Source organism: Mobula birostris, chromosome 8, assembly GCF_030028105.1.
Source record: "Mobula birostris isolate sMobBir1 chromosome 8, sMobBir1.hap1, whole genome shotgun sequence".
In the NCBI taxonomy this organism is placed as follows: Eukaryota; Metazoa; Chordata; class Chondrichthyes; order Myliobatiformes; family Myliobatidae; genus Mobula; species Mobula birostris.
The window spans coordinates 51205418-51224340 of NC_092377.1; the positions used below are offsets into that span (position 1 = coordinate 51205418).

Here is an 18923-nt window from a genome sequence, read left to right on the forward strand (position 1 = left end):
ATTGTCTGTCCCTGGACTGAGGGGGAGGGGCAAGGTGGAATCACTTTTATACAGGACTCTGTGGGAGGAGCCACAGGGGCAGTCAGCAGAGGTGCGTGTCCAGACAGGTAACCGAGTTACAACATATATACGTGGTTTACCACATTCACCCCTCCTTTTTTTAAAAAGAGTCCCGCAGGGTGAAGTGACTGACAATATTTACAAGAAGTATATTTACAGGTTAAGTCTATCAGGCGGTCGAGTCCGTCGCTGTGACCTACGTAGCACCGGCGGTGATTGCACCGGCGATGGTGGTTGTGCTGGCTCCGGCCTGACTTCAGGTGTCAGCACGTTAGGCGTTGGTAATCCCTCATGCGTGTGCATCGCGCCCGGTATGGGAGTGTCGTGTGGTGTCTGTAGAGGGTTTGGGGTGCACGGTGTCTTGTAGGTACATACATTGGTGGATACGGGGTCAATAGTCACCACGGAGTGTTCAGGGTAGGGGCCCGGTGCTCCTGTGGGCGCCAGGTTGCAGATGGAGACCGTGTCCTCCCGCCCATCAGGTAAAACCACGTAGGCGTACTGGGGGCTCGCATGAAGTAAGTGAACCCTCTGGACTATCGGGGAGTATTTATTGCTCCTCGCATGTTTCAGGAGCAGCACTGGCCCCGGCGATGTCAGCCAAGTTGGTAGGGTGGTCCCAGTGGTCGACTTTCTGGGAAAAGAAAAGAGCCGCTCATGAGGCGCGGCATTGGTGGCCGTGCATAACAGGGAACGGATGGAGTGGAGTGCCTCGGGAAGGACCTCCTGCCAGTGGGAGACTGGCAGTCCCTTTGACCTGAGGGCTAAGAGAGTGGCTTTCCACACCGTGCCATTCTCCTTCTCCACCTGTCCATTCCCCCGGAGATTATAGCTCGTGGTCCTACTAGTTGCAATTCCCCTAGCCAGTAGGTATTGGCACAGCTCGTCACTCATAAACGAGGACCCTCTGTCACTGTGGATATAGCATGGGTATCCGAACAGAGTGAAGAGCTTGCGCAGGGCTTCTATAACTGACGTGGAAGTGGTGTCGGGGCAGGGGATGGCGAAGGGGAACCGCGAGTACTCGTCAATTACGTTAAGAAAGTACACATTGCGGTCAGTGGAGGGAAGGGGGCCCTTAAAGTCAACACTCAGTCGCTCAAAGGAGCGGGTGGCCTTGATGAGTGGTGCCTTTTCGGGTCGGTAGAAGTGCGGTTTGCACTCTGCGCAGACTTGGCAGTCCCTGGTCATCATCCTGATCTCCTCAAGGGAGTAAGGCAGGTTCTGGGCTTTCATGAAGTGGAAAAGCCGGGTGACCCCCGGGTGGCAAAGATCTACATGTAGGGCGTACAGCCGGTCGATCTGCATGCTGGCGCACATTCCCTAGGATGGGGCATCGGAGGGCTCGTTGAGCTTCCCAGGCCTGTACATGATGTCATAGCTGTAGGTGGAGAGTTCGATTCTCCACCTCAGAATTTTATCATTTTTGATTTTGTTCCGCTGTTGATTATTAAACATGAATGCGACCGAGCGCTGGTCAGTTAGCAGGGTGAACCTTTTGCCGGCAAGATAGTGTGTCCAGTGCCTAATAGCTTCCACTGTGGTCTGGGCCTCTTTCTCCACTCTGGAGTGCGAAAGTTCAGGGCCTTGAAAGGTACGGGAAAAGAACGCCACTGGTCTTCCCACCTGGTTGAGGGTAGCAGCCAGCGCAAAGTCAGAGGCGTCACTCTCTACTTGGAAGGGAATGGCCTCATCCACCGCATGCATTGCTGCTTTGGCAATGTCCCCTTTTATGCAGCTGAAGGCTGTGCGGGCCTCGGCTGAGAGGGGGAATGTGGTGGACTTGACCGGGGGTGGGCCTTGTCTGCGTAGTTAGAGACCCATTGGGCGTAATAGGAAAAGAAGCCCAGGCACCTTTTGAGGGCTCTGAGGGTATTGGGAAGAGGGAGTTCCAACAGGGGGCGCATACGGTCAGGGCCAATGACTCCATTCTCCACGACACACCCAAGGATAGCAAGTCAGGTGGTCCTGAATACACACTTGTCCTTGTTATAGGTGAGATTGAAAACTTTGGCCGCTTGGAGAAATTTTGTTGTCGTGATCCTGCTGGTCGTGACCGCAGATGGTGATGTTATCCAGATATGGGAACGTGGCCTTCAGTTGGCACTGGTCCACCATCCGGTCCATTGCCCTCTGGAAGACAGATACACCATTCGTGACACTGAAGGGGACACGCAGGAATTGATAAAGCCTGCTGTCGGCCTTGAAGGCAGTGCAAGGGCGGTCCTCCTGGCGGATGGGGAGCTGATAGTAAGCGGATTTTAGGTCTATGGTCAAGTACACCTTGTACTGTGCTATCTGATTGACCATATCCGTGATGCGGGGTAGAGGGTACGCGTCGAGCTGCGTGAACCTATTGATGGTCTGGCTATAGTCCACGACCATCCTATTCTTTTCCCCGTTCCGAACAACGACCACCTGCGCCCTCCAAGGACTTGTGCTTGCCTCAATGACCCCCTCCCTGAGCAGCCGCTGCACCTCCGACTTAATGAAAGCTCTGTCTCCCGCACTGTACCTCCTGCTTTTTGTTCACCAGATTGATTCCTGGGATGGCAGGACTTTCATATGAAGAAAGACTGGATGAACTGGGCTTGTACTCATTGGAATTTAGAAGATTGAGGGGGGATCTGATTGAAACGTATAAGATCCTAAAGGGATTGGACAGGCTAGATGCAGGAAGATTGTTCCCGATGTTGGGGAAGTCCAGAACGAGGGGCCACAGTTTGAGGATAAAGGGGAAGCCTTTTAGGACCGAGATTAGGAAAAACTTCTTCACACAGAGAGTGGTGAATCTGTGGAATTCTCTGCCACAGGAAACAGTTGAGGCCAGTTCATTGGCTATATTCAAGAGGGAGTTAGATATGGCCCTTGTGGCTACGGGGGTCAGGGGGTACGGAGGGAAGGCTGGGGCGGGGTTCTGAGTTGGATGATCAGCCATGATCATAATAAATGGCGGTACAGGCTCGAAGGGCCGAATGGCCTACTCCCGCACCTATTTTCTATGTTTCTATGTTTACCACGGGTTTACAGTCAGAGGTCAGGTTGGCGAACAGCGGTGGGGGAGGGATCTTGAGGGTGGAGAGGCCGCAAGTGGTGTCGGTAGTGTGGCAGTTGGCATGATGTTGGGTGGGATGCGTGGGTCGGTGTGTGTGTGTGGTCAGTAGCGGGGTACGTGACATATCTCTACAAAACAGGGGATTTATGACAGTAATTGGCAGGAGGGGCCCATCATACTTCATTGTCACGCTTTTCAGGTGGCTCTGGAAGTCGAGCCCCAATAGCACAGGGGCACACAGTTGAAGCATGGCGAATAACATAAAGTCTCATATTCTGTGCCCTGCACCACTAGCGTCGCTACACAACCCCCCCGGATGTCTGTTGTATGCGACCCGGAGGCCATGATGACCCTTCGACTTACCGGCTGTATCGCGAGTCCACAATGCTGCACCGTGGCCGGGTGGATAAAACTCTCCGTGCTGCCTGTGTCAAACAGGCAGCTTGTCCTGCACCCCTCCACCAGGATGTCCATCATTGACCTTGCGAGCTGGGTGGGGAGCGCTTTGGTCAAGGGTCATGGAAGCCAGGGTTGAGTCGCTGTCTTTGTCTGGCGCGATGGGGTGGCCCGTGAGCACCTGTTGGTCGTAGGCGATGGGAGGTGGCGCCGACCAAGATGACTGCCCCCGTGTCTCGCACGTGGTGGCGGCGTGCAGGGAAGATGGCGGCAGGCAAGATAGCGACGCCCATGTTTTGCACGCGCCGCTGCTCGATCCCGCCTGCGGTTTGGACTTACAGACCTTGGTGAAGTGGCCCTTCCTTCCACAGCTGGGGCAGATAGCTTCTCGGGCTGGGCAGCATTTCTGGGGGTGCTTCTCGAGTCTGCAGAAGCAGCACTTCGCGGACTTGCGACTGGCAGCAGCTGAGGTCGATTCACTAGTGGGTTGCGGGGTCTGCGGCTCCCACGATGCCGTCGGGGGTTTTGCGTGCCTGGAGAGCCTCAGAGTTGTGCAGAGCGGCCTCCAGCGTGTTGGCCAGTTCAATCGCCGAACTTAAGGTAAGATCGGCTTGTTCCAGCAGCCGCTGGTGCACATACACTGACCTGGTCCCCGTGACGAAGGCGTCTCTCACTAGGAGTTCTGCATGCTGCACCGCCATCAGCTCCTGGCAATTGCAGGCTCGCAAGAGAGTCCATAGGGCCTGGATGAACTCAGCACTTGATTCCCCGGGCCGCTGTTGCCGCGGCGTTAAGCGATGTCACGCGTAGACGCTGTTTATCGGCTGCAGGTATTATCCTTTGAGGGTGCTCAGCACGCCGTCATAGCTCGGCTGGTCTCTAATCAGTGAATAGACCCATGGACTGACCCTGGAGAGTAGAACTCTGCGCTTCGCTACGGGGTCGGTCGCTTTAATCTCCTCTAGATACGCTTTGAATCAGGCCAGCCAGAGTTTGAAAGCGTTTCCAGCATCAGGCATTTGCGGATTAAGGTCTAACTTTTCAGGTCTCAGTGCATGTTCCATGCTTTAAAATGTACAGCAAATAAAATTGAAGCACCTTCAATAACTCCAAAAGACTGAGGTTGGGTAAAATACTGAAAGGCTTTTATTCGCTGTACAACAATACAACCTCCATGCTGAGTGTCTGCCCCTGGATTGAGGGGGAGGGGCAAGGCTGAATCACCTTTATACTGGAATCTGTGGGAGGAGCCACAGGGGCAGTCAGCAGAGGGGCGTGTCCAGACAGTTAACCCAGTTACAACATATATATGGCTGACCACACTATCCACATGATCAATGCATCTCATCATCTTGTACACTTCTATCAGGTCACCTCTCATCCTCTGTCACTCCAAGGAGAAAAGGCCGAATTCACTCAACCTATTCTCATAAGACATGTTCCCCAATCCAGGCAACATCCTTGTAAATCTCCTCTGCACCCTTTCTAAGGTTTCCGCATCCTTCCTGTAGTGAGGCGACCAGAACTGAGCACAGTACTCCAAGTGGGGTCTGACCAGGGTCCTATATAACTGCAACATTACCTCTCGGCTCCTAAATTCAGTTCCACGATTGATGAAGGCCAATACACCGTACACCTTCTTAATCACAGAGTCAACCTGCACAGCAGCTTCGAGTGTCCTATGGACTCGGACCCCAAGATTGCTCTGATCCTCCACACTGCCAAGAGTCTTACCATTAATACTAATATTCTGCCATCATATTTGACCTACCAAAATGAACCACTTCACACTTATCTGGGTTGAACTCCATCTGCCACTTCTCAGCCGAGTTTTGCAATCAATGTCCCACTATAACCTGTGAGCCCTCCACGTTATCCACAACACCTCCAAACTTTGTGTCATCAGCAAACTTACTAACCCATCCCTCCACTTCCTCATCCAGGTCATTTATAAAAATTACAAAGAGTAAGGGTCCCAGAACAGATCCCTGAGGCACTCCACTGGTGACCGACCTCCATGCAGAATATGACCCGTCTGCAACCACTCTTTGCCTTCTATTGCCAAGCCAGTTCTGGATCCACAAAGCAATGTCCCCTTGGATCCTATGCCTCCTTACTCTCTCAATAAGCTCAATGGGCTCAGTGCTCTGACCCCATAATCTTCTAATCTTTTTAAAACTCTCTTGAGATTCTGGAGATGTTTCTTGTCATCATTACTAGAACAATGATGTCATCCAGGTAACACCAAGTGCTCGCAGATGCATAGGTTCATAAATTGTGTCTCATTCAATGTGCTTGTTAATAAATAGAGGATAGTAGTACTAATTATCAGGCCAGAAGTATGGGTGCGATACGTTGACGACATGTTTGTAAGGCTCTGAAAACCTGTGCCAACCAACTAGCAGGAGTATTCAAGGACATTTTCAACCTCTCACTGCTATGGGCAGAAGTTCTCACTTGCTTCAAAAAGGCAACAATTATACCAGTACCTAAGAAGGATAATGTAGGCTGCCTTAATGACTATCACCCGGGAGCACTCACATTGACAGTAATGAAATGCTTTGAGAGGTTGGTCATGACTAGACTGAACTCCTGCCTCAGCAAGGACCTGGACCCATTGCAATTTGCCTATCACCACAATAGGTCAATGGCAGACACAATCTCAATGGCTCTCCACAGGGCTTTGGACCACCTGGACAACACAAACACCGATGTCAGGATGCTGTTCATCAACTATAGCTCAGCATTTAACACCGTCATTCCCACAATCCTGACTGAAGTTGCAGAACCTGGGCCTCTGTACCTCCCTCTGCAATTGGATCCACGACTTCCTAACCGGAAGACCACAACCTGTGCGGATCTGTGATAACATATCCTCCTCGCTGATGCTCAACACTGGCACACCTCAGGGGTGTGTGCTTAGCCTGCTGCTCTACTCTCTGTATACACATGACTGTGGCGAGGTATAGCTCAAATACCATCTATAAATTTGCTGATGATACAACCATTGTTGGTAGAATCTCAGATGGTGACAAGAGGGCGAACAGGAGTGAGATATGCCAACTAGTGGAGTGGTGTCACAGCAACAATCTGGCACTCAACGTCAGTAAGACGAAAGATCTGATTGTGGATTCAGGAAAGGTAAGATGAAGGAACACATACCAATTCTCTTAGAGGCATCAGAAGTGGAGAGAGTGAGCAGCTTCAAGTTCCTGGCTGTCAACATCACTGAGGATCTAACCTGGTCCCAACATATCGATGTAGTTATAAAGAAGGCAAGAGAGCAACTATATGCGAAGTTTGAAAAGATTTGGTATGTCAACAAATACATTTAGAAACTTCTATAGTTGTATCGTGGAGAGCATTCAGACAGGCTGTATCACTGGAGGGGCTACTGCACAGGACCAAAAGAAGCTGCAGAATTGTTGTAAATCTAGTCAGCTCCATCTTGGACACTGGCCTACAAAGGACATCTTTAGGGAGCGGTGACTGAGAAAGGTGGAGTCCATTATTAAGGACCTCCAGCACCCAGCATGCCCTTTTCTCACTGTTACCGTTAGGTAGGAGGTACGGAAGCCTGAAAGCACACACGCAGTGATTCAGGAACAGCTTCCTCCCCTCTGCCATCCGATTGTTAAATGGACAATGAAGCTTTGGACACTACCTCAATTTTTTAATATACAGTATTTCTGACTTTGCACATTTAAAAAATTCTACTTGTTTATGTATTATGTTTTATTTTATTTATTTTTTTCTCCCTGCTAGATTATGTATTGCATTGAACTGCTGCTGCTAAGTTAACAAATTTCATGTCACATGCCAGTGATAATAAACCTGATTCTGATTCATACCCAGACAAAACCAGATAAAATATGTGTAAAACCAAATCAGCAACATATTTGATGGTATTAACTTTACCATGGAATTTGAACAAATGACTAACTCCCTTTTCTAGACGAGCTGACCAGGAGGAATGCAGACAGAAGTTTGGAAACATCAGTTTATTGTAAAGTGATGAATATGGACCAAATCTTCAATCATGACAGCAATCACCCCAACTGCCACAAATGAAGTTGCATTGGATCGCTATTCAATCAATGGAATACACACTGCAGTAGTGTGGACCTCAAAGGGAAAGAAGAAACTCTCCTTTTCAAAGTATTCACTTGTAATGGCTATCCAGAAAACTTCAACAGAAGCTGTCTTGTCCGGAGAAACAACCTTCTAACACCTACTGAACTGACAAGAAAGAGGCTAACCTGCCAGACATCAGGAATAATTCCAAAATGAAGGCAAGACTACTCTAACCACACAGAATAACGGCAGTATATAAACCCAGGACAACCAGCAGAATGCTTATCTCGTCACCCAAAGATCCAACAACCCACATGGAGAGACCAAATGTAATATGCCAAATCCAACGTGGTGACTGTCCCAGACACCATGTTGGAGAGATGGGGAGAAGACTGTCATGACGAGACTACATTAGCATTAGCTAGCCATAAGAAGACATGATCCTCTGTCACTTATCTCAGTACATGAAGACCAAGAAGGACACAAGTTTGTCTGGGAAACTACAAAAATCCTGGCAGAGGCACAAAAAAAGAAATCAAGTGAATTTTTAGAAGCTTTTTTTGCTGTGCTTTTTAATAACTCGAACATCTTGGTGTGCTTCAACAGGTAGGTAGGCATCACAGGTTCATTCAAAACTTACGCATCACCACGTTATGTTTTGTAACTCCAAAAGGTAAAGCTTCTTGAAAAGAGACAATGAGCTAGGAATGCGTGTCTTAGCTTCACTTTTACTTTAATTAAGGCGTGTACGTATGACATCCTGGTGTGATGACGAATGCTAAAACACGCACTTTTACATATAACCCATAATGAATTACTGCAATGAGCAAGAATGCTTTATCAAACTATTTACAATATTACTCAAATTTTACTGAAATATTAAATAAACAACAGTAGGATAGAAGTATTATGATTATTCTTCTGTTCAAATGATCTACCAACACTAAACTCAATCAAGCATTGTACTTCAAAATCCACAGAGTTTCTGTTATGTACTGATCTACTTGCTCATCACACCCAAAGAGTGCATGCCCACAATTCCTGAAGGACTTTTCTCCTGAGGTAACATCTTACGTGGACATTGACCTTGTCTGTGGACTTTGGACCTTGCATTTCTGCTTTCATAGAGTTTTGAATTTCTTAGTTTCTGTCATGTTTCACCAGGCACCCAGAATGTTTTTAGTTATTAAAGGCTTCCACAAATATGTTTACTTTGGTAGAAAGAATTTGGTAGAGAAATCAATTGCCATTTCCAATAGATAGTAAAATTGTAAGTCAGTGCTGTAATGTTGGCTCATCATTGTGTAGCAAAAGAAAACAAATCTTCAGACAGCAGTTGTTATTCCTCAGCTCCTCTCAACTCCCTCAAGCAGAAGCAGTGAATTATTTAGGATTTTATTTTGACAAGCGACAGAACCCATAGCAATCCGGAAAGTCATAAAACCATCATCAACTTCAACACACAAGACAGGATCACTGCTAGATTGACCTTCTTCAGTTGCTTTTATTTCACCTGCATACTTGGTGCTGGTTCAGCTGTTCACCAACTGTATCTCCTCTGTTATTTCAATCTCACTGTTGATCCTGACATTGTCAGAAACACAGTCTGTAAACCAGCAGTGTAAACTTTGAGGTCAGGTGCTTGTTTCTCTCTTGTGAAGCAATTTTTTATCTTCTTTATTAGGTTCAGCGTGTGCTGTGCACTCCAATTTAAATGAATCATTAAACAAACTGGGAGGGTTTACAGTTAACCATAAAAAAATGTAATACATGGAAGGCGGCCAGACAACTCATCATATCTACATTGGTCAACAAGAGTTACCCAGCCTAATAGGTGTGCATCCCTGCATGTCACAACTTGTGAAGTACAACAGAAAATCTGTAACAGACTTTTCAAATCAAGTTGCATAACATCAGATGTATAGCTTGGCTTGAAAAATCTGTAAAAGTGTTTTGTATATGAGAATAGAAATGGGTGAAATGCAACTTGGTGTATTTGGACTTTTAGTCATTCGATAAAGGCTAGAAAAGATGCTGCAAAATTCGAACCCATGGAATGCAGGCTCACATGGATTATGGATAGTTAACTGACTGGAAAAAAGAAAGCTGCTGATAGGAATAAACTTGTCTTTCTGTAAACTGGGCCTACAGAATTTAGCAGAATGGAAGTTGGGGAGTTGATCCCATTGAAACATTCAAAACTCTTTTGTGGCCTTTCATGGCTAGATGCAGGGATAAGTATTCCTTTTTTTTTGGATGAGGAGAATCAGGAATCACAGTCTTACATTCTGTAGTGAGAAGAGCAAAAATTTCCTCATCCAAAGGATAGTGAATCTTTGGAACTTTTTTTCCCTGCAACTAGATGGCAAGCCAGTCATTAAATATATTGAATACAAACCTAAAGTTTCTCTGGACATTAAGTGAATCAAAGGATATAAGACTTGTTTAGGAAAGTGGTACTCAAGTAAAGGATTAATCATGGTCTTCATGAATGGTAAAGCAGACACAGTGGGGCCAGATAACCTCCTCCTGCTTCTAGTTCACATTTTGCAATGTAAACATTTCCATTCCATCTGAATTTGCTCATGGCTGAAGTGCTCCAAATTTTTGGATAAAGTTTCTAGAGATTAAAGCTACCAGAAGAAAGAGGATGAAAACATTAGCAAAACAAAAACAGTTGCCTACTTTTACGAAATATTTTGCTGATAGCACCCCTCCATAAGGCAGTCCATGTGCTTTGCCTGACCAGAATCACTGCACTCCTGCCCCTTCCAGAGTATCTAGAAGGTTCACATCTGCCCTGATGCTATTCTGGTTGCTTTCCTTGTCTATGTGCTGTGGATTAATCAGTGGCCTTTGGGTGTACATGGCCAGGTTGGGGCCCCAGATAGAAAGTCATGTGCTCTGAGTACCACGCAGACTTGGTATTGAACTTCTCCCCTTTAGTTACCTACTTCCTTAACGAAGCCACATTTTACAAGGGGTTCACCATTAACCAGATCCCTGGTCTACGGCCCTGAAAATTGTACATGAATCTGCCCTTAATACTCACTCAGTTCTTAATCCATTAAGCTCCTTTTTATCACCATAATTCAAACATTTTCGAATGTAATGGTCTGCTATGTCAACTAGATATATTGGTGCAAACATTTTTCACATTAGATCCCTAACAATTTTGACACTCATGAGGTGTAGAAAGAAATATTGAACTAACCAGACCTGCAGCAATATACTTTTATAAACCTATATCAATTCAATAAAGTTAAAAGTAAATGAATGATTTTAGTGGTAGTTCTTGGTGAGAAGTTTGGCTTGCTGGGAGATTGAAAGAGAAATCTGAGTATTCTATATTTATAGATAAAATAACTCACGTTGTTATACATAACAGAATGTATTTAAATTATAAATATAAATAATAAATGATTTTCAAACACGAACATTGGCCTTACTTTTAAGCTTATCTGCCAACAAATACCAGAAGTGGCCATCCTCCAAAAAGCACTTCACAAATTACTTGACATAAAAGTGTAAAGTTAAAAGCACCTTATGGAAACATTTTCAGCCTTTATAAATATGGAAGATAGGTATTCATTTTGAATGTACCCATTTCAAATATCCACTTTAGGTAAGAGGAGGCTTAATGTGGAGTATGAAGGTAGCTTCCATGTTTAGTGGGGAAGAAGTTGTGGATGAGGGTAGTGTTAAACCCAGATGCCAAGTTAGTAGGTTGGTTTTCCTGTTTTGGTAGGTTTAAGACAATAAACTTTGACTCTGAGTTTTTGAGCCTTCAAACTGAATTGTGGATGTGATGTGTGTGATGCAGTCTTAGCTAACTTTGAAAGGATTGCGTGGAACTGGAAGTTGGAGAAGCTGGAGGTGTTCAAGTTGGATGCAAAAATCCAGGTTTTATAGTGCATCCATAGGTTTTGTCATGAGCAGAAGGAACATACTGCAGGTGGTAATAGGTAGGAGGAGGAGGGTGGAGAGAAACATACAGCCTGTGGTAGAGTCTCAGCTATCCTGTAGGATAGCATGGTTCCAGGTTCTAAAGAGGTTAGTGGCAGGACTTTTGTGCCCTGGTCATGAATGCAGAACAGAAAAATTTCCTTACCAGATGAGGATAATGAGAACATTTGCTGAATTTCTTGGACTTTGTGGATTAAGCACCAGGCCAGATTGAAGAGGTCGGGTGTCTAGACCCAAGGCGAGGGATGGGCTGGTTCAGCTTGCTGCTCCGTTCTGCACTGAACGAAGGGTTTGTAGACTCCAGTTCAGAATGCTCTTTGCTTGCATTTATTCTTGGCATGATTTGTTTATTTTCTCTGCACATTTGGTGTTCGATTTTTTTAAATGGGTTCTTTTGGGTTTCTTTGTTTTGTGGCTGCCTGTTAGGAGACAAATCTCAAAGTTGAATAATGTATACATAGTTTGATACTAAATGTAATTTGAACTTTGAGCTTTGATTAAGTCCTAGTCCCTTCATTCTGTCTGGAAATATAACTTTCTCCTGAACCTCTGTGTAACAATAACTCTCTGCTTACATTTTCTTTAGAAAGCTGACATAAAAGAACAGAACCTGCATGAGGCTTTTAAAAGTTGACAGATCTTTCTTATGCATGACCAGAAATGAATGCATACTCCTGATGCAGCCTAACCAAAGTTTTAGAAAACTGCAACATAATTTCCAGACTGCTGAAATCAAATGCAATTATTTTTTATTAACATTATTATTTTCTTCCCCTTTGGTTACATATGCACCCAATTGTTAACCAGCCATTCTTTCCTGATGGGATTCCCACTGATGCAACAAGACAGCTTAAATTATGGAAGTCACAGAGTCAACTAATGACCATTTAACATGTGACACATTTTTGTGACCTCTGTAGTGTAAGGACCTACTTTAGATGTATTGGCTGGATACTGATAGTTTGAACCTTAATAGATAAACTTGTTTTACTTCATGAAGAGCAATCTAGTTTCATCACAACATAAATATTCACTGAACAAACCGGATAAAACAGACTGAAATGAGAGCATTGCTGGCACTCCCAGTACAGTGACATCAACATTTCACATCGGCTCACAATTTTAAAGCTGTTAAAAACACCTTACAGAAGACATCTGAGAAACATATACACCAACCAAACAGGAGCAATGTTTTATGTTAAATTTCAACTTGGGTTAAAAAAAAAGTCATACTCGTGAAAAACATAATTAGCAGCATTCAAAAGACTACCTACCATATATTTGTGAGAAATGGGTGTGGAGCAGGTGTTTAAAAGTTAAGCCTGGTGTCACATAATGAGTCCTACAAATCCAGTCAACTACATGCTATTTACATTTCTTTTATCAGTAGCTTGTCCCCGTTTCAGCAATGACTCCCTAGCTTCTTTCTTAGACCAGGTGAGAATGTAAGTAACTTCAGCATCCTGTCAGAATCCCATATTCTCTTCACTGCTTATGTGCCCAGAGCTAACCCTAACTTTTAAGTTCTGATCCTGATATCTCTACTGTTTTCTTTTTTATCCTCCTAACTTCCAGCCACTTCAATTGCATCTATGCAGAATCCTGCTAGCTGAATGAAAATGGGTGTAGACAGTAATTTGTGGGGTTCAGAATTTTGTGTGGTGCATAGATTTGAATTGATAAACCATTTGTGAATAAAGAAAATAATAATATGATGATTTGCAAATGGCCCATACTAGTAATTTTTGTTGAAAGTCATTCATTGTTTTTAAAATTAACTTGTTTTGCTATGTACTAAGTTAAATGGAAATTGCTGTCAACGATGTAAATTACTTGAAAATAGGGCAAGGATATTGATTTCTGGTGATTTGATAATAGAAGGCTTTTTAGCAGGACTAATTTACAAAGAGATATTAAGAAATTGAGTCAATAGTCAAAGTTGTGACATATGGATTTTGATGTAAACAAATGTGTGATGGGTGATCTTTTTAAACATAAAAGGAATATGTCCTGAATGGTGGAGTACTAGAGTAATGGAGACTGAGGAGTCATTGTACTTACGATGCCTTGGGGGGTGGGGGGAACCAATGCTTGTATTCTAATTGATCATATTACAAAAGAGGTAGAAATTACAATATAGCTATATAAAGCTCTTGCCCAACTACACCTGGTCAGAAACGATTAATAATGGTTATTACATCTTAAGAAGAATATATTTATCCTTTATATTATCAGAATGGCATCCAGTACAGATTGGGTGACTAGGTACATCTCAAACACCATCTATAAATTTGACAACGACACAACTATTGTTGGCAGAATTTCAGATGGTGACTGGGAGACATACAGGAGCAAGATAGATCAGCTGGTTGAGCAGTGGTGCAGCAACAACATTGCAGTCAATGTCAGTAGGAAAAAGGAAATCATTGTGTACTTCAGGAAAAATAAGACAAGGGAACACAGTGCAGTCAGCATTGAGGGACCAGAAATGGAAAGGGTGAGGAATTTCATGTTCCTAGGTGTCAACATCTCTGAGCATCTATCCTGGGCCTGAAATATTGATGCAATTACAAACAGAGCACAACAGTGCTATATTTCATTAGGAGTTCAAGTAGAATTGGAATGTCACCAAAAACACCCACAGATTTCTACAGATGTACCATGGAGAGCATTCTAACTGGTTGCATCACCGTCTGGTATGAGGAGAAGGGGCCACCAAACAGGAAGGTTGCAAAATCAGCCAGCTCCATCATGGACACTACCCTCCCCAGCATCCAGGACACCTTCAAAAAGGCAGCATCCATCATTAAGGGCTCCATCACCCAGGACATGCCTTCTTTTCATTGGTGCCATCAAGGAGGTGGTACGGGAGCTTGAAGATACACACTCAGTGTTTCAGGGACAGCTTCTTCTTCTCCGCCATTAGATTTCTGAATGCTCAATGAATCATGAATATGCCCTCAATTTTGTTTTTTTCTCTCTTTGCACTACTTAATTAGATTTTTTAAAAAAATATACTTATTATTGTGATTTATAGATTTATTATAATGTATTGCAATGTACTGCTGCAACCAAACAACAAATTTCACGACATCTGCCAGTGATATTATACCTGATTCTGATTCCAGTTGTATACTCTGATGCGAATTTATGCACAGTCTTTCAGACAGTGATCTCCCGACTCCTATTTTATTGTAGGGAAAAGATTTCCTCGTCTATAGCCTAATCTTTCTACTAATTCATTTAAATATGTTCCTCATTATTTTTGATCCAACTGCTGAAGGAAAAGATCCTTTCTATTATGTAAGCCCCTCATAATTTCATGCAGCTTAATTAAGTTGCTATTCACCTTCCTCTGTTCCACATGCAGTAACTTTGGCTCATCCAATCTTCCCTCATCGTTACAATTCACAAGTTCTGGCAGCATTCCCATAACTTCTGCAGCCTCCTAAGTGCAATCACAGCCTTCCTGTAATGTAGTAATCATAAATATATGCAGTAGTCAAACTGTAGGCTGATTTGTATAGTGTACAGTTCCATAATAATTACCCTGCTCAGACATACCATACCGCAGCTAATAATGGAAATATATTTTTGTCTGGTAATCACCTTATTAATCTGCCCTGCTATCTTATGAACAAGGTGGGAGGTGGAGCGAAGTGAAGATGGCGCTAAACGGTGACTCCTTTGCTTGCATCTTTGGAAACAGCTCGATTTTGAGTTTGAGTACAGAGAGGAAATTAAGAACCTGGTGGCATGATGCGAAGACAATAACCTATCCCTCAACATCAGCAAGACGAAGGAATTGGTTGTTGACTTCAGAAGGAGTAGCGGACCGCACGACCCAATTTACATCGGTGGTGCGCAAGTGGAACAGGTCAAGAGCTTTAAGTTCCTCGGGGTCAATATCACAAATGACCTGACTTGGTCCAGCCAAGCAGAGTTCGCTGCCAAGAAGGCCCACCAGCGCCTTTACTTCCTGAGAAAACTAAAGAAATTTGACTTGTCCCCTAAAACCCTCACTAATTTTTTATAGATGCACCGAAGAAAGCATTCTTCTAGGGTGCATCACAACCTGGTTTGGAAGTTGTCCTGTCCAAGATCGAAAGCAGCTGTAGAAGATCGTGAACACAGCGCAGCACATCACACAAACCAATCTTCCGTCCTTGGAATCACTTTACACCGCACGCTGTCGGAGCAGTGCTGCCAGGATAATCAAGGACACGACCCACCCAGCCAACACACCTTTCGTCCCTCTTCCCTCCGGGAGAAGGCTCAGGAGCTTGAAGACTCGTACGGCCAGATTTGGGAACAGCTTCTTTCCGACTGTGATAAGACTGCTGAACGGATCCTGACCTGGATCTGGGCCATACCCTCCAAATATCCGGACCTGCCTCTCATTTTTTTTGCACTACCTTACTTTCTATTTTTCTATTTTCTATTTATGATTTATAATTTAAATTGTTAATATTTACTATTTTTTAATATTTTTAGTATTTAATATTTGTAATCCAGGGAGCGTGAAGCGCAGAATCAAATATCGCTGTGATGATTGTACGTTCTAGTATCAATTGTTTGGCAACAATAAAGTATAAAGTATATTTCTATCTTTAATATCTTTATCTTTCCCTTTCAGGGTTCTTTGAAGACCCTGACCTGGAGTTACATGCTGACTTTGGTTCTTTGTGGGAATGGGACCTGTTCTCGGGGTTTCAGGACTGGCCGTTCGCACGCCAAGGGTTCAGCCTGAGAGTCTGGCCCGAATTTGGAAGCCTATGATCTCTGGACTCTGGAGACTGGCGGATCAAGGGTTGGTGTCATGGCAGGAGACCCATGTGACATTGGGAGAGTGAAAATCTACTGCTGTGTACCCAAAGACCCAGGATCTTTGCGATTTTTGGGAACAGTGCTTGGAAAAGGCATCATAATGGATTTTTAACATTGTAAACCAGCGAGTTGTTTGTTATGTCTCCCCGCTCACTGGGAAAAACAGAAACACTTCCTTCTCCCTTATTAGGGAGAGAGAGAGAGCCTGTGGTAGGTCAAATGCCGGGTGAAATGCGAAGTCTTTGGGGTAACTGCAAGTCTGTGTCGTTGCTACTGCTTTGCTCACGCTTGAGTGCTTGGTGGTGGGTGCCGATGCTTTTTTTTTTGCTGGTGGGGGGGGGGAGATCATTGCTTGCTACCACTTATGCAAGGGAGGGAGGGGAGCTGGGGGTGGGACTTTGGGGATCTTACGTTTAACTGTCATTCATTCTTTGGGGCACTCCTCTGTTTTTGTGGATGCCTGCAAAGAAAAAGCATTTCAGGATGTATATTGTATACATTTCTCTGAAATGAAATTGGACCTTTGAACCTTTGAACATTGGAACCAGAGTGCCAGAACAGTTAGTGAGGAGGTTGTGGAGACAGATGTTATCAAGACCTCAGATAAAGTCAGGAACCAAAAGGTTAAGCATGGTGTGACTAGTGTCCTGAACTACATATACTTCAATGCAAGAGGATGCAAGAAGTATCTTAGGAAAAGCAGATGATCTCAGAACATGGATTAACATCTGGAATTATAATATTGTAGACATTAGTGCGATGTGGTTGCAGGAGCGGCAGGACTGGCCACTCAATATTCCTAGGTTCTGTTGTTTTATACACAACAGGGCAGAAGGGATTTAAGGAGGAGGGTGGCATTAATAGCCAGGGAAAATGTCATGGCACTGTTCAGTCAGGACAGACTGGAGAACTCATCTCGTGAGATGTTAAGGTTGGAACTGAGAAATAAGAAGGGTATGACCACATTAATGGGGCTATATTATAGACCACCCAAGAGTTTGAGGGATTTAAAAGAACAAATTTGCGGAGAAATTGTAGACAGTAGCAAGAAACATAAAGTTGTTTTAGTAGTGATTTTAACATTCCACATGTTGACTGGGACTCCCATACTGTAAAAAGACTAGATGGAATGGAGTTTGACAAATGTATTCAGGAAAGTTTCTTTCATCAATATATAGAAGTCCTAACAAGAGGATGTGTGAAAGTTGATCTCCTATTAGGAAATGAGATGGGGAAGGTGACAGAAGTGTGTGTAGAGGAACACTTTGCATCCAGTGATCACAATGCCATTAACTTCAAAGTAAGTATGCAAAAAGAAAGGTCCGGTCCACGGGTTGAGGTTCTAAATCGGAGAAAGGGCAATTTTGACGGTTTCAATAAGTATCTGACAAGTGTGGATTGGGACAGGCTGCTTTCTGGCAAAAGTGTGCTTCGTAAGTGGGAGGCGATTAAAAGTTAAATTTTGAGAGTACAAAGCTTTGTATGTAAACACAAAATACTCTGCAGATGCTGGGGTCAAAGCAACACTCACAACACGCTGGAGGAACTCAGCAGGTCGGGCAGCATCTGTGAAAATGATCAGTTAACGTTTCCATAAGACCATAAGACAAAGGAACAGAAATAGGCCATTCGGCCCATCAAGTCTGCTCCGCCAATTTATCATGAGCTGATCCATTCTCCTATTTAGTCCCACTCCCCCGCCTTCTCACCATAACCTTTGATGCCCTGGCTACTCAGATACCTATCGATTTGTGCCTTAAATACACCCAATGACTTGACCTCCACTGCTGCCCGTGGCAACAAATTCCATAGATTCACCACCTTCTGACTAAAAAAATTTCTTCACATTTCTGCTCTGAATGGGCGCCCTTCAATCCTTAAGTTATGCCCTCTCGTACTAAACTCCCCCATCATGAGAAACAACTTTGCCACATCCACTCTGTCCATGCCTTTCAACATTCAAAATGTTTCTATGAGGTCTCTCCTCATTCTTCTAAACTCCAAGGAATACAGTCCAAGAGCGGATAAACGTTCCTCATATGTTAACCCTCTCATTCCCGGAATCATTCTAGTGAATCTCCTCTGTACCCTCTCCAACGTCAGCACATCCTTTCTTAAATGAGGAGACCAAAACTGCCCACAGTACTCCAAGTGAGGTCTCACCAGCGCCTTATAGAGCCTCAACATCACATCCCTGCTCCTATACTCAATTCCTCTAGAAATGAATGCCAACATTGCATTTGCCTTCTTCACCACCGACTCAACCTGGAGGTTAACTTTAAGGGTATCCTGTACGAGGACTCCCAAGTCCTGTTGCATCTCAGAACTTTGAATTCTTTCCCCATTTAAATAATAGTCTGCCCGTTTATTTCTTCTGCCAAAGTGCATAACTATACACTTTCCAACATTGTACTTCATTTGCCACTTCTCTGACCATTCTTCCAATCTATCCAAGTCTCTCTGCAGACTCTCTGTTTCCTCAGCACTACCGGCCCCTCCACCTATCTTCGTATTGTCAGCAAACTTAGCCACAAAGCCATCTATT

General features: G+C 44.2%; 1 long non-coding RNA gene across 1 annotated transcript in view; it reads left to right on the forward strand.

Moving 5' to 3' along the window:
* The window catches only part of LOC140202195 (uncharacterized), a 132250-nt gene extending 115668 nt beyond the window's left edge, over positions 1-16582 (forward strand). Inside the window, exon 3 of the long non-coding RNA XR_011887031.1 lies at positions 16188-16582. This is a non-coding gene — a long non-coding RNA (uncharacterized lncRNA). The remainder of the gene's footprint in view (positions 1-16187) is intronic.
* The last annotated feature ends 2341 nt before the right edge of the window (positions 16583-18923 follow it).